The 27114-nt window shown below is 42.3% G+C and overlaps 1 protein-coding gene across 3 annotated transcripts in view; it reads right to left on the bottom strand.

Moving 5' to 3' along the window:
* The window catches only part of COL22A1 (collagen type XXII alpha 1 chain), a 263312-nt gene that overhangs the window by 223855 nt on the left and 12343 nt on the right, over positions 1 to 27114 (bottom strand). Inside the window, exon 1 of one of the 3 annotated variants that reach the window (XM_064442039.1) lies at positions 20646 to 21146. The exons of the other annotated variants lie outside the window; for them this stretch is intronic. The gene's annotated coding sequence lies outside the window, so the exon portion shown is untranslated. Of the gene's footprint in view, positions 1 to 20645; positions 21147 to 27114 lie in introns of those variants that run through there. 3 annotated transcript variants of the gene reach the window in all.

The following is a 27114-nucleotide window of genomic DNA, read 5'->3' as shown; positions in this document are numbered from 1 at the left end:
AAAATCCATACTGTACCATATGAACACATGTGTTTATTGACCAGCCAAGTGGCAACCCTGTGTCACTTCAGCTAATAAGGAGTTTGAATTTCAAAAGGAATTCTACATCTCAAATGCTGGCTCTGTATGAAACACTATTCCACAAGCATCTTAGTTAACCTGACTGAAATAATTGTCAAGGAAAAGACTCACAGGAAGTGTTTTAGAGTGTATGTTGGGTCCAGAGGATTAGGAGAGCTGATGGGGGAAGCTTTGCCTATCTCATTTGGGAAAACAATGCCTGCAAAGCAGGGTTTGCCCAAGAACCAGGCACCAGCCCCTGTAGTGCTGGTACTGAGACCTTCTTTCCCCAGGTTTATTTACTAGCTGGCAAAACCAGGAAGAACAGCTTGAATCTAAAACTGAAACATCAGTTTGATACTTTTGGATGCATTTTTCTTTATAGTAAAGTAGCTTCTCAGTGCTGCATTTCATTTAAATCGTTTTTTCCCCTTAATTTCTACCTACTTTCCTTTGGAAAGCACTAGCCTGAACCTCTTCAGCATGGACCAGGGAATTAGGAAGAGAACAGGAGACTCAGAGGTCAGTTAACTTGTCATAATCTTAGTTGGGAGCTACCCTTTCCTACCCCCAAAATAACCCCAAATACATAAATTTAGTCATGTAGACTGCAAGTCATTTACCCAGCACATTCGCACATATTATGCCTCTGCAGTGGCTCATCCATTGGGGTGCAAATGTATTTGAAACCTGAGGATATTAATACAGTGAAATGATTAGATACATAATAATTTATGAATGGTGATGGACTTACTAGGGGGGGAAACACACACTCCAAACTACATGACTCAATAGCAGCTGCACAGCTCACCCATCTCAGTAATGACTCTATCGCACCCTGGCTAAATTAGAAAACTTTGTCCATACTCCCTTGCCTACTTGTTTTAATCTTAACACAACTCTGAAACATGCTGTCACCGAAGCAGGGTTTGCACCATACGTATGTCCTAGAACTGAAAAGTCCACATCTGCATGCAATGCAAGGCACACTGGCTATTTAGGGTAATAGATAACATTATTCACAGGCCTTCATGGGAAAAGGAGCACAATTCATACATTTATATTAACAGCCACTGCCGGCTGCAGGATGTCCAGATTAATGAGGAGTGATGTAAGCACGACAAAGACAAAATTATGTCTGCAGAGGAAGCAAACAGTTCATACTGTAGAAATAGTTTGCTGTGGAGTGGAAAAATCCTGAGATTAGTCCCCACTACTACATGCTCAGACTGTCTCTACTGCTGTATGTGCGTAGCACGTTGATTTATTACAGGGTCGCAGAACACCAGTCCTTTCCCCGTAACATGTACGGGGAAAGTCCCACAAATCCCATTTCCTCTCCAGCAGAGACAGAGCTGTTCCAGCCCACATTAACTATTAGGAAGAAGCCTTTAACATTGAGCCCCTCAAGGCTAACTAATATGAGAGTGCTCTACTCTTACAGGGCCTATTTCCTGCTTTTTATATCCTCATGGAAGTTCTTCCAGCTCTTGGAATGAAACTTAATATTTTCTTTTTTAGTACAGTAGAGGATTATGTCAGTAAAAAGACCCATATGTCATGGCTTTATATAGTCAGCTAGCAGAGCTGGAGTGAGGAATCAGGATGGGGTAACAGCCTAAATCTGTTTGGAAAATAGGCAACATACTTTCTAACAAAGAGGAGCCTGGTGAATGCATTTACCAGAGCTCCTACTGGGGCCAATACAAGGAAGAACTGCTTTGGATTCCTTGCCCTATGCCTTATGATAACGGCCTGGATGAGGATTACCAGAATCCCTACAAGTCCCAAAAATTATCTCATACCAGTTGTCTGTCACTCTCAGGGTTATTAACAGGGCTATCCTAATTCGAAATGTACCGTGCACTCACCCACCACTTCCCCAACACTTCTGCTCAACTGTCCAGATGACAGAAAATTTCCCAAATACAGGAACATCAATGCCTCCTACTTGCACTATGTGGGTGAATTTCTCCTCCTCATGTTCCAGCAAGTTGATGGCCATCTAATGTCATGAAGTTTTGTTCAGAAACAACTACATTTGATTAAGAGACTTAGTGTTGCAAAGCCTTTCCATGGTCTAATTTCCATGGTCTTGGCCTTTGTAATGAAACCCAGAACTCTACTGTGGGCACCAACACACCAGCAGAAGTGAAATATTTGTGAAGGAAGGCCATGAAAACAGGAGATATCTCTTGTTACTTGGGAAGGTGCAGACAGCAGGGTTACATCCTGAGCCTTAGCCCTTTCTGAAGCTTTCCCTCTTTACCCAGCACTTGCAGGAGGCTTTGTCCCCTGTGCAGTATCCACGGCCTGAAATCCACCCACACTCAATATCTCCATGCTCATCTACTGAGAAGCATTGACAAATGTTTTTAAAAACACAAGAAAGAAAAAAGACAGCTAAGCAGATATAGGCAGTTTGCAAGCAACCCTTTCCCACCAGGTATTCTAGAAAAAGGTGATTCTTCGCCTCCTTGTTGCAGCAGGGTAGAAAGCAATTCACAGTTAGTTGACATTGCATCAAGGCTGCAAAGTATTTTGGGAACTGACCTGAAGCCCAAAGTGGGGCTGGAACCCAGATAGGATTGCTGCTTTTATTTCTCATAATTGCATATGGAAGATTTGAGACTGAAAAACTTGGAAGCTAGTGCCTCAAGTCTTTTTTGGCTCTAACCTCAAATGCTTCTCTCTCCCATGAAAAGAGCTGGGGCTAGGAGGAGAGAGGAGGACTCATCTTCTTGACCATAGAGGTCTGGATTGTGGATGTCTTCACCATCAACACAGATTGCTTTAAAATAAGGGAAATAAATAAGGGAAATAAGAAGCACAGCCTTAATACAGCATCAGCTTTGAGTGAAGACAAGTTGACAGCATATCCTTTATGTCTGCGCCATCTCTACCCAGCACTGTGGCCACCACCAACACGGCGCTAGCAGGTAAGGGGAACACATAGGAGTCAAGCAGAAGCGGAGTTTGTTCAGTGTCACAGAGATCCTAAGCCCAAAATTGAGGTAAAACACACTTTACTCCTCTCAGATTCTGAACACAGCACACAGGAAACCACTGCCTGTGAACCCTTCTGTGATCCTGCCATGATGCTGGCAGTGGGAGACCTGCACCAAAGTCCTGCCTTGGCATTTTTCCTGGCATTGCTGCTTTCAGGGCTGTAAGACAGAAAGCAGGAGGCTGCTGAAGACACTTAAAAGAAATACAGCAAACAAGGGTCTGAAAGCTGTCGATTAAACAGGAAAAAAACTGTAGCCAGAGAAGGCATGCAAACAACACCTATATTCTACCAGGAAGGGCTCTCACCACCACTGTCACTTGCATAGAAAGGATAAGAACCCAAAAGTTGTGCTCTACAGCCCATACGCAGCGCTCACACCAGGCAACTGATAGACCCAGGAGGCTTGTAGCATGATAAGAAATGTCACTACCTGCTACCCCTGCACAACAGTTGGGTCTACGTGTCTGTGCTTAAGGCAAGGGCTGGGACAGTGTCAGGTCAATAAACCTGACATTGGCTGGAAGGGCTTTGAACCATCTCAACTACGACCCCATGCCAACCCCACCACTCTGCTTCCTTCCTTTTAGTTCTTCCCCCAAACATCAGAAAGAGCAGTGGTCACTCTGTTGCAGGAAAGAGAAAGCAGAAAGGGAGAGGGCCATGAAAGAAATAAGGGAGTATAAGGAAACACATGGATGAAATATGGAATAACATCAAACTCGGGTCTTCCGAACATTTTGTTTTTTCATATCTCAAATTTTCATAATTAACTCTAGGAAGGAGTGTGATACCAAACTGCCTCAAAAAGACCTAAAACGTAAAAACTCACTTCCCTTTCCTTAATATCCTGAATTTGCATCTTAGAAGAAGAGAGAGATATTAGGTAAGTAATAGTAAATACCAAAGATTTTATATGATAGTTGGAGGGAGGATATTTTCAAATGGATGAGAACTCAAAAATTTTCAAAGTTCCCATTACTTCCAAAACTGGTGACAACCTTGCAGGCTGAATTGTTATTTCAGGAACAGGGTATTGATCTTTAGGTATAGGTCTTTTATGATACTCTATCTACCCATGTGCTCTGTTCAGGTAGATGGCCAAGGGCTGTGTGATGACATCAGGAAAGCAGTATTTTCTTGAAAACAGAGATAACTGAAAATGAGAGAGCCAGGATCAGATGGCAGGACATACAGTAGTTACCAGGAAAAAAATAGCAAATGCAAATTGGAAATTTTGGTGGAAAAGACATGGAAAAATTGTAGAAACGAAAAAAAGATACCCACTTAGACAGCAGTGCTAGAACTTAAATCAAATTACATCTGTGCCTTTCTGGACTTTAAAAATGAATTTAAGATACTGTCTCACACGAGGCTATTTCCTAGGACGTTGCAGAGCTTTGGCTGGGATTTATCTCATTTATGTCTAGACTGTAGGTGTCTAACTAACATTGTATGTGGTTTTATACCTGAGCTCCTCAGGATGGGTCCCCTTTCCACTTCATGGGGGAAAAAAAATAAAAGAAAAAGAAAAAAAATCCATAGCCAGATTGATTTTATCTCTTTCTAAGGAGGATGAGCATAATAAATGAACTACTCACAAGAAGTGTTTCTTTTCCTCAGATGCAATAAAGGGAGCCTAGAAAAACAGCTAGGATTTAATATTGATAATTCAACAGATATTGGTATTTCAACAGATGTCTGTCTGGTCAAGGAGACATAAGAAAGTCAGCCAAAATCAGCAACAGCTAACAGATGGTATTTAGCAGGTTCAGAGGCAGAGGGTGAAAAGACTTGAGTATAAAGTCTTTGTCTAATGGGGAACAGAAGAAGCACATCTAGATTTCTAAGCAGATACCCTTCCTGAATGATGAAATTGTCTTAGAAAAGCAGGTTTGGGTAGAAGGACCAAAATGGAGTTAGGAAAAGCAATGTCTTTTTGAACTTTTACAGTAGGTTACACAAAGAGAGCTTAAGAACATCCTGTGCAGGATTAGTCCAATTTCTGCGTAATTATAATGGATATAGGAACTAAATCTATGGGGCATTCATGGAATTGCGGATTGCCTAAAGAGTTACACTTCAGCCTGAGTTTTCTGTTTCCATAAACTGAATTGGATGAAGTCAGCCCTGATGTTCTGCTGCCCTAAATGCCAGCTGGTAATGCTTTGCTCTCACTGACTCTTCAGGTAGGCTCTGGGACCTGGAGGCCAGGAGATGGTCCTCGCTGGTAAAATAAAGGTTACAAAAAGGCACTGAGTACCTTGGCCTTTTCGACACCTTTTTTGTCACTAGTTTTCCTGCCCCACTGAGCAGCAAGCAGGTACTTTGCTTTCCTTTTGATGCTAAAGTACTAATAAACTGCCATGCTGGATGAAGGTGCACAATTTACCCCACATACAGATAAGCAAATATTTCAAACACAGTTCTCTGAAGACTAACTGGTTTAATCTACCTGTTGCCAATTAAAAAAAAAAAAAGGATGATGGGATTGTGCTTGTTTCGCTGTTTTGTCTTAGCTAGCAAGACTGACAGCTTATTCTTTGTTAGGTAAAACCAGGTGTTATAACTCGTTTTCTATGGATATATATAAGACCTAATTTAATGTATGAAAGTTTTTCATATTCATGTTGATGCATTCAGGGAACAAATCTTACTTACAGGTTATTACAGATGAGAGGAACAATTATGTACAGTCTGACCTCCTGGCCAATATAAGTCCAAAATTATTCTTAATAATACCAGTATCTCATCTATTTCTTGTACAAAAGTTGCAGTACTTTTCCTGCTCCAGAGAGCCATCGGTCTTGATTTATGAGACAGAATATCCCCGCACCAGAAGTAGAAAGTTTTTCAAGTGCTCAGTTACCATCGCCTGATGTACTTGATGTCTAGAATGAATGCATTCATCTTCTGTTTGCAGTGTCATGTTTTAATCTGAAGCTTTTCTCTGGCTTCTAGGGCCCAGACGAGTTGCTAGGCTAGTGGTTAATAATTAAAGAATTTGATTTTTTTTCCCCCTACTAAAGTAAACATGAAACCTTGCAATGTTATTATCTATTCCTTATCCTAAAAAGAACCCAAACAGACAAACAAACAAGACATGAAGTAACACACCAGCTCAGCTACACTAGCAATGCATCAGTTGTGCAGTAAAGAGGGAAAAAAAAAAGCATTCTCAAGATCAGCATAGCACCTTGCCTTTTTCTCTCTTCAAAACTCTAAACACTGCTGCTGCTGCTGACCAGTGGCAGCTTAAATGCTTTAGGAGAGAATCCAAATACAAGGTGATGCTGAATCTTCAGCCTGAGAAAAACTATGCATTTGTGTACAACTAAACAGTAAGTACCTCAAGAACTTCTCCAAAAACCCTGCTGGTAGCTATAGCAACTGCACTCCCTGTATTTTCACTAGCAAACGTTTTTTAAAGCTACTTAAGAAAGCCCATTTTTCAGCCATTATTTACATATCTAACTTTCAGGCCTTTCAGTGCAATCCTGCTCTCCATGCAGCTTCCACCCTTCCACTTCCACTTGGCATGCGTGGCATGTGAGTTGCTGAGGTGATCCCCAAATTCCGGGAAGGAATTTTCTCTCCAAAATTCAACAGGCTTAAATCTGAACTGCTGAACTGTGACTTTCATTTCCAGTGAAACACCATGCCGGCACAAACACTTACATCTCTCAGGCAAATCGGGCATCCGAGGAGAATTACACTTAAAGCAATAACTGATATAAGTCCCAAAACACTATGAAGAGAATGGGAAAAGAAATAATTTTTAAGAATCCTAAATTTTTAGATCTGGAGAAATATTTACTGTATGATAATTCAGGTCTTGCTACATTTACTTACTAGCAAGCCCTGTAAAGCCGCAAAACTTCAATACTACTTTGGATATGAAAGCCTTGGAGAGCCCCTATACTTTGTTCATCTTACATAAATTACGCCTTTCCCCAGTATGGTCTTCTCTATATGATTGGCATCATGCAGTACAATAGCCATGTTTGACATTTATCTTTTGAAAGGGATTTTACCCCCCTTGAAGGAGCTGTGTGAGACCAGACGAGAGTGCTCGTGGCTTCCTGTATTCTTCAAATCAACCATCTGAGCAGAGGACTGCTGTAGGCTTAACTCTTCTTTCTGGTGCTTCCATCTGCATGAACAATAGCTTTGACTCTCAAGCCTGAATGGGAAGTATGCTAGCACTTCACATTTGGTTTACCCTGTGAGAAGACAGAATTTTATTTCCCTCTGAGGTGTATGAAATAGAGAAAAGATTGAAAGCATAATGCAGGTTTTCAGTCTTCGTGCAGACCTTCCACTTCTGAAGTATGTGGAAAAATGTTTGTCAGAGCAAATTGCAAAGCATAACCGCTCTCTCACCCCCCAAGCCTCTTCTCACTGACAATAGACTGCTTCTTGTTTTCCTACACCACTCCACTACTTTGACGTATTGGTTCATTTATTCACGTGTAGCAGCTTGTCTAACGTGCCCGTGACTTCACTAATTATGAAAAGATCACCACGAAAAACAAAACAAAACCCACAAAAAAATCCTTCATAGCCTACCATTAGATTTCTTCTAAAAGCTTTGCTTTGGGATGTGTTTTTATAAAAGCTAGTCCATTACTTTTATAAAGCATTCAATTATATCCACAGAAATGCCACTGGATAGCCATGAGACCAGTGTTTTCCCTGTTTTTGTGTACTTTGTAGGTGAAATCCCTGTAAGGCTGAAAGCTCTAAAAGACAAAAAAGAGTGTTGAAAGCTGTAATACAGGTCTCAGCATTAAGGCTTTTGATGTCCACCTTAAGCTAGAACAAAGACAGCTGCAATTCAGTGTAACAGGAATGCTAGTTCTTCTCTCACACATTGCTGTGATGGTATCACCAATGTTATTCAACATCCCAATATATTAAAGCATTATGATACCTGGAAAATATTCACAAGTTGTCATCTTGTTCCTAATAACATCCTAGAGGCAAAAAGATTTCTTCCCCACATACCAACGTACAAGAGTGTCAGCTTTGTGACTCCTGCCTATGAATTACACCGGGAGGACTCAGTTTCACTGGAAACAATTCAAGAACAGGAAAGTCAGGAAAATGAAATTACTTCAAAGGAACATGAGTTATTGGAAAGATCACGCAAGTACAGACTAAGTATTCAACACATTGCAGTTTCATCAGATTCCAAATAGCAGGAATCAATTATGTTTTCGTAGCAGCAAATCTGTGGTATCTCAGTGCCTGGCTCCATCCTGATATGCAGCTGCAACTCCATGTATTAGTACAAATCAAAAAGAAAACCGAAAAGAAAACCAACAACAACAACAACAACAAAAGAAAAACCCCAAGCCCCTGTGGAATTACACAAGTGCAAAGTATGAATAAAGCCACACAGACCCTGGTTATGAGGCTGACCCACCTTTCTGCAGAGGACAAGCTCTTTAAATATGTTACCAAAGCATTTAAATCCATTCAACAGTTACTCTAAGACGACTCTTCTACTTAATGAGAGACTTCTCTTCAGCCACAAGTTATAAATAGGAGCATTGCCTTTGCATAGTGTGAATCTTGCAGTGAAGGGAACATTTCTAGGGAAAATGCAAAGATTTCATCTAGGACTGGATTATATTATCCCATTTCTCATTTTAGGAAAAGAATGAGAGGAGGGGGAAGTGTTTTTCCCACCACGTGGCTCTCAGCCATGTTAAGACCCACCTTATTTCTGAGCTCTGTCCTGCGGCAGAGGAACGCCTTTCTTGCAGGCTACAGCCCGGCAAGTAAACAGGCAGGGACAGGCAGGATGTGGGCAGAACTTGGGATCTACTCTACCCCTCCCAGGGACCAAAGTAGCCTCACAGCCGCCACAAACACAGAGAAGGATGGTAACGAAGGGCTACCCCTGCTGTGGTGCCTCCCACGATTACTGCTTGGGCAACGGCTCCCCTCGCCTCCTGCCTGCCCCACGACAACACGTGGGCAACTTCTTCACACCCCTTTCGACTGCAGACAGATACACCAGTCTCTGTGCTGGTCCCAGTATCGGCGCTCATGTGCCAGGGAATGCACCAGCATTTGCAGATACTCATTTAATTCAGATTGCTGCCTGTCAATCAGAGGTCAGTGGCTTCTAGTCTGTGATTTCAAGCCTTTCCTGATGCAACTGCCTAGCGAGGTTATTGCCAGGAATGTTCTCTGCCACCTGCTTTTGCTGTACAGAGCAGCCCGAGTGCATTATTCTTTTGTAACTTGTCATATACAAATTTTTAAAAATATTTAAGTCAAAATTTTAAACGTACAGATTTTGACAATTATTGAAAGCATTAAAAAAGTTATATATTTCAAAAGTTATGTATTTTTAGTACGTCAAGTGTTCCTACTGAACTTCTCAAGTCAGTGGAAGCCAGTGCAGACAATTATCTTTTTCTTTAAATACCACACCCTGAATTATGTGATTCAGAAACTACTACAGTCTTTCCTAGCTCTGCTGATTTAGTAATACCTCTTGCAAAAAGATCAATGTTCAGACAATCCCACTGGTATCTCAGCATACCTCTTAGCAGATTAAAACACTCCATAATTTTTTATTGGAATGACAGACTCTGCCCCTAAATAAAGACACCGTGGTAGAAGCCTCAATAAATTGGGAGTGATTTTCCACTTAAGTCTGTATAACACCAAACACACTGTTGAAACCTTAAATCACAGATAACTATTGGTAGTGACAGAGCCCTCCTTAGACTTTACAGATTTATTCCCAGAAAGCATTAAACCTAAGGGAGGGGCTGCATTAATTTTCCTAACTCTATTTCCCATTCTGTTCAGACATCGTTTAAACCATATCCCAAAGAATTGATTTTTACTGTCTAAGGAAGCGTTAGTGTGAACAAGGTCAGAGGCCTTTCCCCGAATGCAGGTGATGCAATAAAAGAACCTGGATGGAGAAGGGGACACCTGTGTCTTAAATACAGGTTGGATAGAAAGCAATCCCTGAGGAATCCCTAAGTTCCCACCCATCCAGAAAAGCTACTTAGATTCATCACCAACTTCTCTCATTAGAAGTTTGGGACTTGGGGTCCCACACCCTATGGCATACAAGCAGGCACTGAAAGAGAGACGCACACCATTACTTCTATATGGTCACCAAAGAAAGCAGCTTGCCTTTTCAAATCCATCTTAAAACTTCCACTTCAGTGGAATCATTGAAGGAAGATTTTTTTATTCTCCTTCAAGTATCAGGCTAATATTTTTAGTTTAATAAGACATAGCTACCCTGTTTCTCCTTTCTTCTAGAAAATAATAGCACAACCTTTTGAAAAATTGCCCCTGTTCCTAATACTTCACGATGCCCTTTTACAAATTTTAGCTTTTAATTCCCATTCTTTTCAATTTTTGGGGTACATAACAAAGTGATTTTATATTCCAGGGGCTGAAATCGATAGTCTCCTGTGATTCAGTTTGAATTCTCCAGAAAGGCCAGAAGCTTGTCTTTTGTGATAAACCATGAGCTGAAAAGGACCATCTCCAGTAAAACACAAGATTGCACAACTCCTAGGACCAAAGGAATGTGCTGCTTCAATATGAATCCGTTAAAAGATAAAGCAAGCCCAATAATCATCCAGACGCCTAGAAAGAAGACTTGCTCTTGGCAGCAGGCAACACATTTGAAACAGCAGCAATGCCAAAAGCATGAACAGGTAATAACTGACTCTTTAAAACTCAGTAAGACAACAGACCTCATGAAACCTCATGTAAAACCTACCAGACCCTCCCGGTCACTCATCTACCACCCAGGAGTCTGGGTGGTGCTCTTGGCATTGTCACAGCTCCCAGGAAACATAAGAAGCTACCGAGCCAGAGCTTTTCAGGAAGAAAGGGGAGTTAGTCAATGAATAAACAACACAGGCAGACGGTGGGACAAACAGGGGTAGGTTGGACAAATCCATTCCCCAAATCTTCTTTTAGCCTGCTTAAGCCTCCTGAAGCATAACTGCGTGTATCCTCACCCCAGATCTTGTTTCAGTGATGGTCCCTGTTACAGCACCTTGGGGAATTTTGGCAGGGGAACAGTTCAGTGTCAGCCTCTGCCCTACAGAGTTGTCCATGATTTACCCATGGTAACTCCTCCAAGTTTCTCTACCCTAAGTGAGCCTTTCAAAGTCCTAAAATAAAATGCTCCCTCATCTGATCTTTGAGATGCCACCATGCCCCAAGTCTTCCATCAGGGTCATCTCCCAGAAAGTCTCTTTTACAAACTGAATTAGAAACATGTCCTGGAGGGATGAGAAAAGCATTATAACAGGTTCTTCACTTGTTACCTTCTCTTTAAAATGCCAGTTATTTACACAGGGGACTTGGACACTGAATTACTTGTTTTGCATAAGGTTACTGTGACAGAGCTGGAATTAAGCTCAGTCCAGCAAAGTCTTGCATCAGAAGGAAAGCCCCCCTCTCCCACATTATCTCTGCTGGGACAGGAGCAGAGGGTGCCCTGTTTACCAGTGTTTCCCGGTTTATCCCTGTGCCAAAAGAGTTTACAATCTAATAGACAGGATTTCACAAAACCTGTGAGTACAGAGCCAATCAAAGGGAATTAATAGACGCCTCACCCATCCCATTCTTAAGGAGAGCATTAAAGGAGACAAACTCTCCTGTTGGCTTTGCTGCCATCCAGCACAGCATCACGTCACAAAACAGAGGAAGGATTAGCACTCATAATCTGATCCAACAAAGAAGCTAGCTAAACAAGAAGAGCTGGTAATGAGGCAGAAAGGCTGTACGCACAATGGCATGGATCCTCCCACCTAGGCACGGGTCAAGAGTATTCATAATACTGTAATTTAATTGAGAGACTTCATAGATAAAGACCAATTTCTGCAGACAGTGTAGGACTGACAGTGGAAAAATCCATGCTTAGTGGAGCCTTTTAATGACAAAACAGAATTAACAAACATTATCCCATTTATAACAGGAATAAGTGAAATGATCATTCACATCAGTGTCTGTTTCACAGAAAATTGTCACCGTGTTCCAATCATTATTTTTGCTGGCTGATTTCAATGCAAGAGAAACACTGTCTTCATGTCCTTATTGTCTTAAATTGGCTACAGGAGGCAACTAAACCAACCCAAAGGTTAGTATTCCCCAAGGCAATGTAATCCCTCCTCCTGCATGGGCCCTGGAGGAGAGAAGGAAGAGCTTTCTTAAGATAATCTGCAGTCCAACAGCCTAATACTTCCTATATCATCTAAACACGACAGAGCAGTTAGCTACATGACATTACTGTCACACCGTGTATCTCCTGCAAGATCCTAAATCTGATACCTGGGATAAAATTGTCACATCACCATGCTACAGCTATTCCAGATCCTCCTGCTCACCTAAACTGTTCTGATATAGTTTTAATCAATACAAAACTTCTCTGCAGTGCTAATTTATAGAGAGAGAGATGACACTTCATGTTGGTCACCAGCGATGGGCTCCCTCAGCCAGCCTGTGGGGAATGCAGTCCTGCTAGGTAACTCTGCCGAGCGATGCACTGAGGCTTTATTGAAATTATGGGGATTAATCTGACCAAATACAGAGATTTACAGAGTAGCTGTCTATATCTGAGTAAACCACCTACAGGGCCTTTATAATCCATAGAGAGGAACAGACACTTCTAGGGAGTAATACACTTTAAACAGATCAGATGAATCATCTTGCAAAACCTCCTGTTTTTCTTCGCCATCCCTAACTTCAGCGAGGGGTGTCTGGCTGAGCAGGACACCCTCCAACAGACACCTAAAACTAAGTGAGGTACGTACTCAGCCTCTCTGCTCAAGGCAGAAGACCCAAGAAAGGTTAAATGCCACATAAACTAGTGGCACAGCCATTGCCTGTCCATGCCACGTGTCATGGCAATTATTTAAGGGAATTCAGCCCATGATATGATGAAACTTCAAGTCAATAATGAACAACAGGACAAAGGCACATAGCTAAGGGAAGAAGTGACACTGGTTAACACGGAATTGTTCCTGCTTATGTCTGGTGGGTTTTTTTCTTGTTCTAGTTTGGTTTTTTCCTTATGAATCCTGAAGACCTACAAAGCTGCCAGCAGCTCCTCCAACCAGGTGGATAGACTCCCCTAAACTCAGTGTACCTGCAAGCTCCCTCTGTGGCTTCCTCGTCTGGATAGGACCTACCTTATGGGTTATTACCTCCAAAAATACTCTCTGTGAGCGAGACGGGGAGCAAAAACAGAGATGGAAATGAGGAGAAATTTAAGTAAGCGTAAATAGTTTTAAGTTTTTTATCATACCCATGGAATCTGGCATAAGGGTACTTTGTGCTTTATCTGTTTCGCTGCATGACGTTACCAGTCTTAGCTCAGAAACTGCTGAAGGAAAGGTGATCTCTCTTTACATAAGGATACAGCTCCGTCAAATGGTGTCCTGGAAAGCAGCATTTCTCTGACTACCCTGTATTGTCACAGCTAAAATTAGCAACTTAATTTTATAGCCCACTCATAACTGCCACAGCCTTCTTGGGGTCATGGCCCATAGTCTGGGAACAGCTGCTAACGGAAGTGAAAAGGATGCTAAGGGAAGAAAATATGACAATAGAGGTATCAACTGAAAAGGAAAAAAAGTTGAAGGCGGCAATAAAAAGACAGAACAGTGAATTAAAAAGAAGAAAGTATTCAGAAATGCACAAATAACTTGAGTGAAAAAAAGAACAGAAAATGCACTGAGTAATAACCCCAAGGGATGGCAAAGAAAGAAGCTAAAATAAGCCCACTTGTAAACTGATTTAATTTCAGGTATCAGTCATAAAAGTACTTACCCGTATAATTAAGAAAAGCCTCCAGAAAACATAAAAACCACTCTCAGAAATACTCTAGAGGTGGTACCATAATTAAACAGCAAAGCAGGCCAGGGGAAATTGGTTTGAAACAACTCAAGCACAAGGTGGCTTATGGAATGTCAGACTTCAACAAAGGTTGACAACCCATCTGTTAGGAATGAGCGATTCCCTCCTGCCCAGCCTCCCAGAGCAACTGGACAGTTTTATTACCTATGCTAAAGTGCTGTCCTTTACAAAAGGAATGATTTTTTTTTTCTTCCTGCTGCAGGAATGTGAAGTCACCGGCCATTGCAGAAGTGGATCCTCGGGTCCCGTGTTCAGACTGTGGTACAGCAGATCATGTAGATGAGGCAGATTTGGGCTTTGCCAGCACTCACACAGGACCAGATGAATTTCAGGTGTTACAAGAAGGGCTGAGTCTTGCTGCCTTTTAGCAGGTACCAAATTTATTTCCCAGTCAGGATTTAAAACCACTGTGCCTGACCGTCCTGTCTAGATCTAGCCCATGGGGTTTGCTGAAGATTTTCTGATACATTTTGCAAAGATCAGCACTGAGCACCCTTCTCTTCTCAAGTACTACAATGGGCTGAAAACCATGAGCTCCTTTGCATTCCTACCCTATTGTTTCGTTAGGATATTTCACTTACTGTGGAGAAAAACTGTGTCCTACCACAGAAACAGACAAAAAGTTGCAGGGATGCCCAGTACAAGAAGTGCTTTGAAATGGGTACCGGCTGTTGTTTCATTTCTAAGAACTGCAGTGGTGATCAAGACAGTCCATGCAGATATTTGTAGCCTTTATCTGCTGATGAAATTGGAATTACTGAAGTTCTGTCGTACAAGGGCTAATTAGTTTTATACTAAATGTGGAATGAACTGAAATCCCCCTGGTACCTCCAGCTCTAAAATTTCCAGCTCAAAGAAAATCGTTGCAATTGATATGCAGAATAATCCTTCTTATGACAATCAATATTAAACCTGGTTTCTCTGGAAAGAAATACCTGGCTGCTGCCAATAGGCACATAATTCAGTGTGGTTAAGCAAACCGCACTGCAAAAATTGCACTTGGGTAATAAGCAGTCAAACTGCAAATAAGTGTTGCCTAAGCTTAGATCAAAGAGCACAAGTCCAAAAATATTTAAAATTGTCAATGGTTTAAACTTCCCCTCAAATATGATAAGAAATATTGTAGTTTTGGCATCTCTTATTAAAATCACTTAAGAATCAATATTCAGGACATAACAATAATCAAATCCAGTTGCTTAAACCGAACTCGAGGGATCCTTCTATTTTGCAAAGAATCAAAGATTAATTTCTAAGGAACTGAATCAATGCAAAGTAAATAGACTCTGATAAGCTGGGGAAGGATAGCTTACACCTACTGCATAGTACATAAGCTCTGTGATAGCAGTACTCCCTGAGCAAAGGAAATCTAGACAACTGCATAATCAGGACTGACAGCACTTGCAAAATATGACCCATAACTCAATTTCATTCATTCCTAATGAATTGTCAAGGCTAACACAGCTTGGAGAAGCTTTGTGACGTGTAACCAGATCAGACCCAGGTTTTGCACTTTTTGGGCAGCTGTGCAGCCACATCTGCCCTGGTGTGGGATTCGTGATTCTTCAATGGGCTCTCAGGACCAGCTGCTTCGCTGCTTCTGTAGTGCAAAGGTATGCAAGAAAGTGCCAGGACTCATGGGCACCTGCCCTCTCTTTATTGCTAAATTTCCTCCATACCAGGGAAGTATGGGAGGTTTTTAAAGACTGTTTATACTGTTTTACAGGAAAAGGTCTTTTAAGGTCAAAATACTTCCAGAAATCTCAGGCTCTTGTTTGTGTGCTGTACACAAAGATAGGTATTTGCCATGAAAGCCTCAATATAATAAAGAACGGCAGTCCAGCACACTTTCAGTCTCCCAAGCAAAGAAACTCCGGGGGTTTTTAGGTTGTTTCTAGCAGCACAAAAGCTATCTCACTACTTGCATCACCTGTGATGTGAAATTAATTTTCCACTAAGGAACAGGAAGCAACATATCTGTTGTATATCAATAATGTTTATTACAGAAGTGGGTTGTTTCTTTTTTCTCCACTCCAGATTAAATCTCTGATCTATACCACTAGTCCCTAGCAGGTGATATGCCCACCATCTACCCACCTACTGCCATTCCTGAAACAGTTTTCTCAAGGCAATAATAACGCGTGCATACTTCTGCCTTGCTAGTTGAAGCATCAGCTATTTAATCTTCATAGAACTTTTAGTGATGGTGAAAAATAAATATTATCATACTTCTCCCACCCTCATATTCAGACTAGGAATGAATAAACAACTTTTTCCTCAACCAGAACTGCAGGTCCTGTTTTGCAGATCATATTCACATGATTAAATATTTCAGCCTAGTCAGTGGAGCTGGACATCAGTAGAGTGGGGAGAAGAAATCAGTGCACATTCCCCTCCCTACACCCCTGGCCAAGCTCCACTGCTGGGGATGTCAGCCTGGGGTTTGTAATTGCTGCTCACAGCCCCCATGGCGGCCAGCACCAGCAAGTGCCATAGAAATCGTACAAAGGAAAGGAAAAGACCTGAGATGGACAACAAGGGTTGTAGCATTCTCAGTGTTGCATTACGATCTCTGAATAGAAGACCGTGTCATTTTTGTTCACATTTCTCAATAACTGGAGTACAGACACACTGCAAGAGTAATAGAAGTGGGCTGGAAGCTCAGTAAGTTCATGCATGTGCCTTGGACAGAAAGTGGGGTCTGCCTGCCCCATTCTACAGCTTCCTTACTCTTCATGGTTTCAAAGCCACACCAGGGTACATCAGGGTTCCCAGGGCCTCATTCCCCCACATAAAACAGCTGTGCAGAGATTCAGTCTAAAGGCTGAGCCAGAGCAACATCCATTGTATGTGGCCCCTGTCTATATCCAGTGGCCTTTTTAGCTGTAATGTTAAGGCAAAAAAAAACTCAATTTAATCTGCAATTTACTGACCCTTGATGTAATTTATAAATCAAGATCATTAGGACTAACACCTCCTATCCCCTGAAATACACCCCAAAACCTAGCAGTGTTTTTTAAACAAAATTTGAAACAGAAAACTATAAAATAAATGTTATGATTTATTACCTCACAAGATCTTATAACTGCTTGCCAAGGAGAAAGTAAGTCTGAGTGCAGCTTGAGCAGACCACTTCAAGGCTTAAGACATGAAGACTCCCAAAAGCAAAATCTTTGCAGAAGCTTCTCTCTCCTTCTGCAAAATACATGGCTCTGCTTGGCTCCGCTAACTGGGCTAGGACAGTCACGTGAGCTGAGCTTTCCTCGGGCCAGTTTCAGAAGCCTGATGCAACTTCCATTGAAGGGGATCACAAAACCTTCAGCAGCAACTGGAACAAGCCATAAGGAAAACACCAAGTAAAATGGCGCATATGATGGAGGAAATTAGCAGAGTGAGCTTGTGTCCAAATATGTCTAGATAGTTTCCAATTTGTTAATTTTCCTGTTCTTTTCCTGTCCCACCTATATTTGCTACAAGAATTTCAAAATATGTTTCCAATTCCTCAGTTAGTTACAGTTCCGTGACTTCTGTAGATGCTGTCTCCCTCTTTCCTCATTCCCAAAACCTGAGCTCCCATGCTCCAAGACATCTTCGTAACGGCTGGTAATGCCTAATACAAAGTGAGTGGCACCCAACAGAGAGCAAGCCTTATGAGGAGTGGCTGAGGGAACTGGGGTGGTTTAGCCTGGAGAAGAGGAGGCTGAGGGGAGACCTCATCACTCTCTGCAACCCCCTGAAAGGAGGTTGTAGTGAGGTGGGTGTTGGTCTCTTCTCCCAAGTTACCAGTGATAAGACAAGAGGAAATGGCCTCAAGCTGCATCAGGGGAGGTTTAGGTTGGATATTAGGAAAAATTTCTTTACTGAAAGAGTGGTCATGCATTGGAACAGGCTGCCCAGAGAGGTGTTTGAGTCACCATCCCTGGAGGTATTTAAAAGATCTGTAGATGTGGCACTTCAGGGCATGGTTTAGGAGACATGGTAGTGTGGGGTTGACAGTTGTACTTGATGATATTGGAGGTCTTTTCCAACCTTAATGATTCTATGATTCAATAACGGTCCAGCATGCCTGTCTTTAGACTCATTTGACCAAAGAAAGACCTGCAGGAATGGCTCCTCTGTAAAAAGCTAGTTGTAAAGCAGAAATGCACTGCTACCTCTTCCTTGCTAGGGAACACGGAGTTGGAAAGGGTGGAAGGGGATATTTCAGTGTCATGGAAGACAACACATATTAAAGTTTATCTGAGAAAGATTGGGGAATTTGGCATTGCCTGAACAGCTGAAATAGCCCAATATCACCTGTATTATTCAGGTATAGACGTTGATATAATGCAGGTTTTTTTCTTAACGGTTTTGCTCCTCATTATGAGAAAGGGAAAGAGTTTAAGAATGGATTTTAAAGGGGAGGAATTGCAATCAGCCAGCAGAGATTAATCAAAACAGGTTTTAGAATAAAGTGTTGCAGTATGACAAATTGAAATATCCTTTGAAGCCAAGATAATTACTGAGCAAATCTTAGAAACATATTTTAGCAAGAAAGTTATCACATGCTGGAAATAAAAGTGTTCTTTTGTTCCAATTATTTTCAGTATCATAATCTCCAGAATCAAAAGCTAGTTCCGGCATGCAGCAAAGACGTTTGCCCTAAACCTGTATAAAATGTCAGCAGAAGTAAGAAAAGACTTCTGTGTATGTATAGGTGCTTCAGAGACACTCACCCACACATTGTCTGGGTCTCTGAGCTCACAAAAAGCTTCCCACAGACCACAGAAACAAACTAATTCTTCCACCTAATTCTTCCTCCGTCAGGTCCCCATTGGGGACCTTGTTCTTCCACCATACTAACATGAGTCACATTCATGAGTCATACTGATACTTCCCCCACAATAAGTCTCCCATCAGATGTACTGTTCCAGTCCAAAGCCTCTTCTCATTCATGGTATTGGTCTCACTCAAATTTGAGAGACAGTCACTCAGACTAGAGAGAATACCGTTTGCACTGATAAAACAAGCAAGATTTGGCCCCAAACTGATCCCAGGAGGGAGCAGCAGCACCGTCTGCTGTTCGGTAAGTCAGAAGACCTGGTTTCTTCCCTTTGCTTTGCAAAGTGTTGAGAAGTGCCCTTCTGCAAGTTACTTGGAATAATTCTACCCAAAACCAGATGACATTCGTCAGTTGGTGGGCAGCCCATTGCTAAGTTCAGAATGGGACTCTTAACTTCTCCAAGCCTCAGTTTCACCAGAAAGGATCCCAAAACAGCACACCGCCTCTTATTAGAAACAACAGCAACACAACACGCTTATTGAAGATACACAGTGATTCTGCAATACTAAGAACTTTCTTTTGCAATAATATTCCATCAACACTTTACCTATGTAAATTCTAATATATGTCTTCATGTACTTGATATGTCTTATTGGAAGTTACTTCAGAGCACTTTCCCAGCTGCGGACAAAGAGCATAGTCTTTATATATTCGGAATAGCATCATCATGCTGGGAAATATGTGTGACAGTTGGTAGAAGGAGTGAAACTTCAGTAGAAACTACTAAATGCAGTCATGGAGCTTTTAAAGTAGAATAAACCTTGCATTCACCTGCCTTACCTATCTGAGATCTGAGAAACTGCCCTTACTATTTTATTAATTAGTATTTATTCTGCAGTATTTATACAAACTCCCTGAAATCAGACATCTAATCAGGTATTTGTGAAAGAAAAAGAGGAGATTTAGGCACGCATCTAGAGTAATCCTGGGTGGAAATTAAGCACACAGTTACATAGATAGATTTTGCAGGTGCATCTTCCTGAGAATTATTCCATTAGTGTCCACACCGCACAGATGGGCTGCGTTATTTTAAGATCTTAATCAAAATACGTGCAACCAGGCACAGCACCGCGTGCATACTAATGCCTATGAAGTGTCAGCTGTGAAGCAGTCAATACACTTTTTAAGAACACTAGCTATGTAAAAATACAGAAGCAAAGGAACTGCTGAATTAGGCAGCTTAGAGGAAGACTTAGAGCCTACAGCCAGAAAGTAATGCATAGCACATTTGTAATAAATACGCACTGAAGAAAACATCATCCTGTTAACGCAGCATGGTATTCCCACACACTGATAGAAACTGAAGTGTCACACAGACAGAACACAAGAAGGTGTTAGGACATCAAAACGCCCAGGTATATATGATTAGGAGAACCTACCCTAAAAAGAGTAACTATAATGTAATCTTGACATCTATAAACCTCCTGTCAGCTTCTGAACTTTTTCAGTGGCTTTCCTCAATGAGAGCATTACCCATTCCTCAGCCTCTGCTTTATCATCTGCAGTGAAGGCACTTTGCATCCACTCATCACAACTCAGGGGCTGAACCAGACCCAAGCTCAGAGGACAGACTCACGTAGCAGTCGGTGGTCTGAAAACTTTTTCGACTAAAGGAAAATAAACCAACCCAGCTTAAGAATACTGTTACACAGTTCCTTAGGGATTTTCTTTTCAAGAGACAGATCCTGTTCCTGCATGCCTGTATACTTTAAAAAAAAAAAATTCTTCTGAACTTGAGCTGCCTCCCTGTGCAAGGGAAAATGAAAAGGACAAAGCAAAGGTTGTGTTCAGAGTCACAGTGCCCCAGGTGCCAGGCTTGTAAACCCCAAAATGTCCTCTTACCTGCACAAACACAGCACCACTCCAAGTGGTAACTGGTGCCTCAGCAGGCAGCTGAGGTGCGCTTTGCAGAGTTGTCAGCCCAGGCAGGGACCTGTCGTGGCGGTGGGCGTGCAGAGGCAGAAGCACACACAGGGACACACGGACACAGACACGGACACACACAGGCACTCGCCCCCCCGAACACCCCCTGTGCACACACGTGCTCACAGAGAAGTGCTGGTGACAGAGTGGGGACGGGCAAAATGCTGCATCTTCTGCCCACCCACCCCCACCCTGGCTGGGAAACCGGGGGGAGGAAAGAAGGAAAAAGAAGAAGAAAAGAAGAGGAAGAAGAAAAGAAGAGGAAGAAGAAGAGGAAGAAGGGGAGGAAGAAGAGAATGGGTGAAAGAAAGAGAAAGAACAGAAAGGAAGAAAAAATGGAGAAAGGAAGAAAAGAAAAAAGGAAAAGAAAGATTAGAGAAGACAATAAGAGGGAAAGAAAGTGAGAGGAGAGAGAGAAGGAAAAAAGGAAAGGAAAGGAAAGGAAAGGAAAGGAAAGGAAAGGAAAGGAAAGGAAAGGAAAGGAAAGGAAAGGAAAGGAAAGGAAAGGAAAGGAAAGGAAAGGGAAAGGAAAGGAAAGGAAAGGAAAGGAAAGGAAAGGAAAGGAAAGGAAAGGAAAGGAAAGGAAAGGAAAGGAAAGGAAAGGAAAGGAAAGGAAAGGAAAAGGAAAGGAAAGGAAAGGAAAGGAAAGGAAAGGAAAGGAAAGGAAAGGAAAGGAAAGGAAAGGAAAGGAAAGGAAAGGAAAGGAAAGGAAAGGAAAGGAAAGGAAAGGAAAGGAAAGGAAAGGAAAGGAAAGGAAAGGAAAGGAAAGGAAAGGAAAGGAAAGGAAAGGAAAGGAAAGGAAAGGAAAGGAAAGGAAAGGGACAAAGGAAGAAAGGAAGAAAGGAAGAAAGGAAAGGAAAGGAAAGGAAGAAAGGAAGAAAGGAAGAAAGGAAGAAAGAAGAGGAGAGAGTGGAGAGAGAAAGGAAAAGGATAGAAAGAGAGAAAAGAGAGAAAGAAGGAAAGAGAAGGAAAGGAAAGAAAAGAAGGAAAGAAGGACAGGAAAGGAAAGGAGGAAAGGCAATAAAAGAAGATAAAGAAGAGAAAGGAAGAAAAGAAAGGAAGAAAAGGAAGGATGGGCGGGAGGGGGCGAAAGGACGGGCAGCGAGCAGCGCGGGCAGGCGGCCGGCGGGAGGGAGGGCAGGGCGGCAGCGGGACCTGGCGGCGGGACGGGCGCGGGATCCGGCCCGGGCCGGGCGCCGAGGCGGGAGAGGGGCCGGGCCGAGGCGGCCGCGGGGTTTAAGGAGCCGAGGGGAGGGGAAGGAGCTGGGCGGGAAGGGCTGCGGGCCCCCCCGCCGGCCTGGAGCGGGGGAGCGGGGGGGGGGCGGCCCGGGACGGGGACGGAGGGGTGGGGAGGGACGGGGCTGAGGGATCCGGGGGCTGAGACCCCGGGGCCGTGGGGTTGAGGGGCTGAGGGGCCCGGGGGTGAGAGGTGTGAGGAGTGAGGGAGATGTCTGAGAGAAGGAGGCTGGGGGTGCCGACCCAAGGGGCATGTGGGGCAACGTGAAGCCCCCTGCCCTCCAAGAGGAGTGGCAGAGAAATGTCCCCCCCGGCGAGGGGCTGGGGAACCGGAGGGAGACGTGTCCCCAGGCAGTGTGGGGAAGAAATGCCCCTTCTGGTTTAGCAAACAGGTGGCCCCTTCTTTTACCTCATCCCTGAGCTCAGTGTCTAAATAAAAAGTCCTCGGCTGGGATATTTCTGCCTGAATTTCAACTCCGGCTTGTCTGCTGGAGCCACTAGCCCTTCACCCCTCCTCCAGACGCATCGCTCCGTCTCCTCCCTGCCACACATCAGAGTTGCAAATTAGACACTGCTGAGAATTAGAGACAGTAGCTTCTCCACATTAAGCAGCGTTTTGATAGCTGTCCCCGCTCTTTCATCGGGGATGGATGTCCATCAGAGCGGGCTGTAGGCTCACAAAGTAGCCCAGTCGGTCCCAAACTGCCGGTCCCAAATGGGGGCCGCAGGGGATACACAGGCCATCGTTGTCACCCTGCATTTCCACGAAGGTGTTCAGCACGGCTGTAAATGCAGTTGTTTCTAGAGCAGGTCTGTCAGCCAGGATCTAGACCAGGTTATGGAAATGTTCTCGCATCTGCTGAAATTTCCCAGTGCAGGATTGAGGCCTTATGTAGCAGGCTTGAGGCTGCTCAGCTCCGTGAATGCCAACACAGCTTCCGTGGCAGATTATAGCTTTATCTGGTCTGTCTGCTACATGGTACCAACAGGTGCAGAAATTGATTTCCGTTCTGTAATAGCTCACCCTCAAGCTGAAGGAACACTGCAGATACCTCTCCACAAAGTTTTCAGCTTTTCAAAGAAAAATAATTGGCCAAATTCAGTTATTCCTGCCCATATTTCAAGATCTATTGGGGATTAAAGGTATTAGCTTCATATATGTGCGTATATATATGTTCATGTGTGTTTATAATTTCAATTTTTAAAATAGGCACACGTATTTCCTATGGTTTGGGCAGGAAAAATGTTATTAAACATAATACTTTTTACAATAAAATTGTAAATAAATAATATCAATCTTTACAGTACATTATTTCAGGATTACTGTCGCAGTTGCTGGGAGATGGGAGACTGATCTGAAGTAGATGCTCTTTTTTGATTTGGCCTCTCTCACCACGTGCCTGCCTGTGTCTGGCAAGTGCTCGCTGTAAATCAGGACACAGGAGGAAGGCCCCACTCCCCCTGCGATCAGGATCTCTGGGGCTTTGCCTCAAATTGCTGTGGGAAGAAGCAGAGTTACGCAGGGCAGATCACACCGTGCTCACAAACTACCCCCCACGTGCTCCAGGGCACCGGAGCGCTCAGGAGGTCAGTGGGCCACTGTGTACCTCTAAGGGGTTTATCCCTGCATAATAACCTACAGCAAAATAAAGCTCGCCGGTACACGCTGCCCCTTTCTCCAGTTTATTCATACAGCTAAAAATCTTTTGACACTGGAGTCACTTCAGTTTGTTTCAGGTACCAAAGCCTGTGGTGCATGCACGTGCGATTAAGCGTGGAGAGGATTTCTGGTCTATAAGATGGCTGGGGTGGCAGCTCTCTAGTGCTTTCTGTAAACCTTCTTCCCAGTGGCAGATGTTATTTTCACTCACCCCAGTCTCCTCCCTGTCACTGCCAAGGTATAATAATGTTATCCTGTAAGAAGCCTATTTCATCTACCAGTTGCTCCCTTCCTTGGGAGGAACACATTCCTTAACTTCTGTGTGGGTATAGAAAGACTTTGCTGATGAAGAAGGATCACCACCTTTGCTGTTTTCTTTCAGGTTTCCTGCAGGGATCATTACCTCGATACAAGTGAGAACCTGATTCAGCAAAGCACTTAGGTAGTTATTTACTGAATTGGGACTTGAAGTTAAGTGTTCATAGTGTGGCTGTTTAAGGTTTTTTTTCAGGATTGCATTTTAGGCACAGGTTATTAGAAAATCTGTTCATAGATTATTTTTTTTTCAGAAAGCAAAGATCTGTAAGGGAGTGAAGGAAGGTGAAAGATTTCTTGAGGACCCACAGCCTGCTTGAACACTGCCAGCTTCTGGAGCATGGTTTATTCACAGCTCTACCATCAGAATCAGCCTTTCATTAGTCTACAAAAAAATAGATGCAGTATCTAATTCTCCATATGCATCTACAGCTCTGAAAAGGAAACATCTGTCTCAGATTGTTCCCATTCCAGCACTCACAAACTGCATCAAGCGGAACAGGAGGATAGTGGGTTGCTCAACTCTAGACCAAAGCAGCAAACCAAATTTTTTCCCATAATAGAGTGCTACAGGATCTATACTGACAGTTGATTTTACAACCCAATATTTGATTAAATATTATCTTTACCTAATGTAAAAATGTTACGTCTATGGGATGCTGGTGGTTTTCTCCCTGAAGCTTCACCTTCCCAAGACTTTGCTGACACTAACGGGAAAGGGATTGTTTCAACAGCACATCAGCTTGATCAGCTGTAAGAGATTAAACCAAGCGGTGTATCGAAGATAAGTGTTTCCTACAGTGGAGAAAACCTAATATCTTCACTCTTTCTTTAACAGTGGCCTACTATGTGTTTATGTTTTGCAGCGGTTCGTATTTCAGCTACTGCGTATAATAGTCATCTGTCAATATACTTCAAGCAAGCTCAGTTGTTAAAGCTGTTGCTCCTCTGCATTGTACCAAGGTGATTAACAGAAAGGAATTCATTCCTCTGCGGATATTTTGTCTCCAGTGATCTGGGGAGAAACATAAACTTTTTTAAGAATATGTCGATAGGAATCCAAGATGCTGTCTTGTGACGATTTCTACTGGAAACAGGTCTGAAGCAGCAGCTCACGGGGCTACGACATCCATCAATGCGTGAATACATAATTCAGTTTTCCCACATTTTCTGATTGTGAGCCTTTGAATTCCATTTTCACCCTGGGGTTAAGAATATAAAAGATGGTTGTATCAGGTCAGGGAGAAGGTTTGTGTAGCCTGATATCTTATCCTTAGGAATGGATGCCTCAGCAGGTGTGGAAGGAAACAGTAATCATTCCACAGTGCTTCCCCAGAATAGCTTTTCAGTCTGTGAATGTGGCGCAGGGATTTCCTCACAAGACGTGTGTGGCTTGAACAGCTCACAGTCCCTTCTTCTTCAGAAATTTGACCAGCCACAGTTGAATCCATATAAATTACTTCCAAACGTTTTGTGGCGATGTATTTCTCAATAGTTCACTCCCAGGAATTACGCAGTCTGCAAATCACAGTGCCTTCACTGCCTGAAACTACTAGTTTGATCACAGATATAACCATATGACCATAACCATCAGCCAGGTTTTTTCTGCAGTAACTTTGCTGCAGTTGTGCAGTGCTTTTTCTTCGGACTGGTTAATGGTGTCTCAGGGCTCTGACAGGTTTCTTTTACAAATTACCTGAAAATTCTGGTGCTGGCAAGGCTCAGATCAGTAGCTGTGTGTTGGCAACTCATAAATTCCTAGGAAACAAGGAATAACATCACTGGGGAGCACTCCTGTGCCTTTTAAATTTTTATATATATTCTCTTGTACACATTATATGCTATAGTCCCAAATGGCTTACATTTCAAGGCATGAAGCAGATTCAAATGGCCTCTCTTAAAAAAAAAGTCTCTCTAGCACGGAAATGTTTTCTTTTTTTTCCTTCCTGCAGTGTAGAATTTTCTAAGCCAAAGCCCTTAAAAGCAACGAAAGAAAAATACGAAATTGTGCAGTAGGATACATGTGCTGTCTTGTGTTGCAGTAGGCATTGTGTGCTCCGTCACGGTTTAGTTATAGGTTGTATATGATACGTGTATCGTGACACTATGCTATTTTGGTCTCACTTGTTGTTATCTTACATTGTTGTTACTAGTGATTTACAGGATTTTTAATTCCCAAATCCTGACTCAAAAATAATTTCCATTTGAAGAGCACTGCATGCAGCGCTTCATCCAGTACTGAAAGTTACAAAGTCATGAATTATGGAATCCTCACAGTTCAGTGGAAAGACTTGTAAAGTTAATCTAACAACAAGTAAAATTTCTACTAATCTTACAGTACTTTTTGAAATAAAATCTTAAAGGCTAAAGAGAAGTAGCAACAAAAATAGAAAAAAAAAAACACCATCATGAGCAAAGACTGCTCATTTGCTGCTTGGTCTTTAGAAAGACCATTCTTTAATTAACTACTTGAGCCATATATAATTAATTCCTGTATCGGTAACCCCATCTACATCTAAATACCATTTAATCTAAAACAGTTTTAAGAACAATGATAACTCACACAAATCATTATTCCTGTTACATTCCAAGTATTTCTTGTCTTCTAACTTATCTAAGGATAGACCATGCTGCTCTGTCTCTCTAATGTTCATGTTCATTAATGTTCATCCATCTCCACAGTCACCAAATTCTGACTCTTCATTCACAAATCACCTTTATAAAAATGTAGCCTTTAATTTGATGAGCTAGGAGATACTGTATGTAGACCATATCGCAAGTGCAATATTTAATAAGACCCCATTTGTCTTCTCTGTGTAATTCAGGACAGAAAATGCTATGCTAGAGAAAAGGAGAAAACTTCCCTCATGATGGCCCAACCTTTTAAAAATAATTTTTGTAAAACATAACTGTTTTAAGCAGCTCATCGGGCTGACATATGAGCAGGATGCGTAGTGGAACAAAGTTCTATATATATAACAAATGTGATTAATCACATGGCTCCCTCCACAACAGTCTACAAAAGCAATGCAAAAGCCAAACATATAATTTAGTTCTAGTTAGTTTTACCAATATCAAAGAGTTCCAAGTATCACATCATTTACATATGTCTGATTTAATTATTGCAAATTAAGACTACTGGTAGATTTAGTAGCTTCTGTAAATCGGATAGCTGAT

The sequence above is a fragment of the Phalacrocorax carbo genome, chromosome 2, assembly GCF_963921805.1.
Source record: "Phalacrocorax carbo chromosome 2, bPhaCar2.1, whole genome shotgun sequence".
In the NCBI taxonomy this organism is placed as follows: Eukaryota; Metazoa; Chordata; class Aves; order Suliformes; family Phalacrocoracidae; genus Phalacrocorax; species Phalacrocorax carbo.
This window is presented reverse-complemented; position numbering and strand designations above follow the sequence as displayed.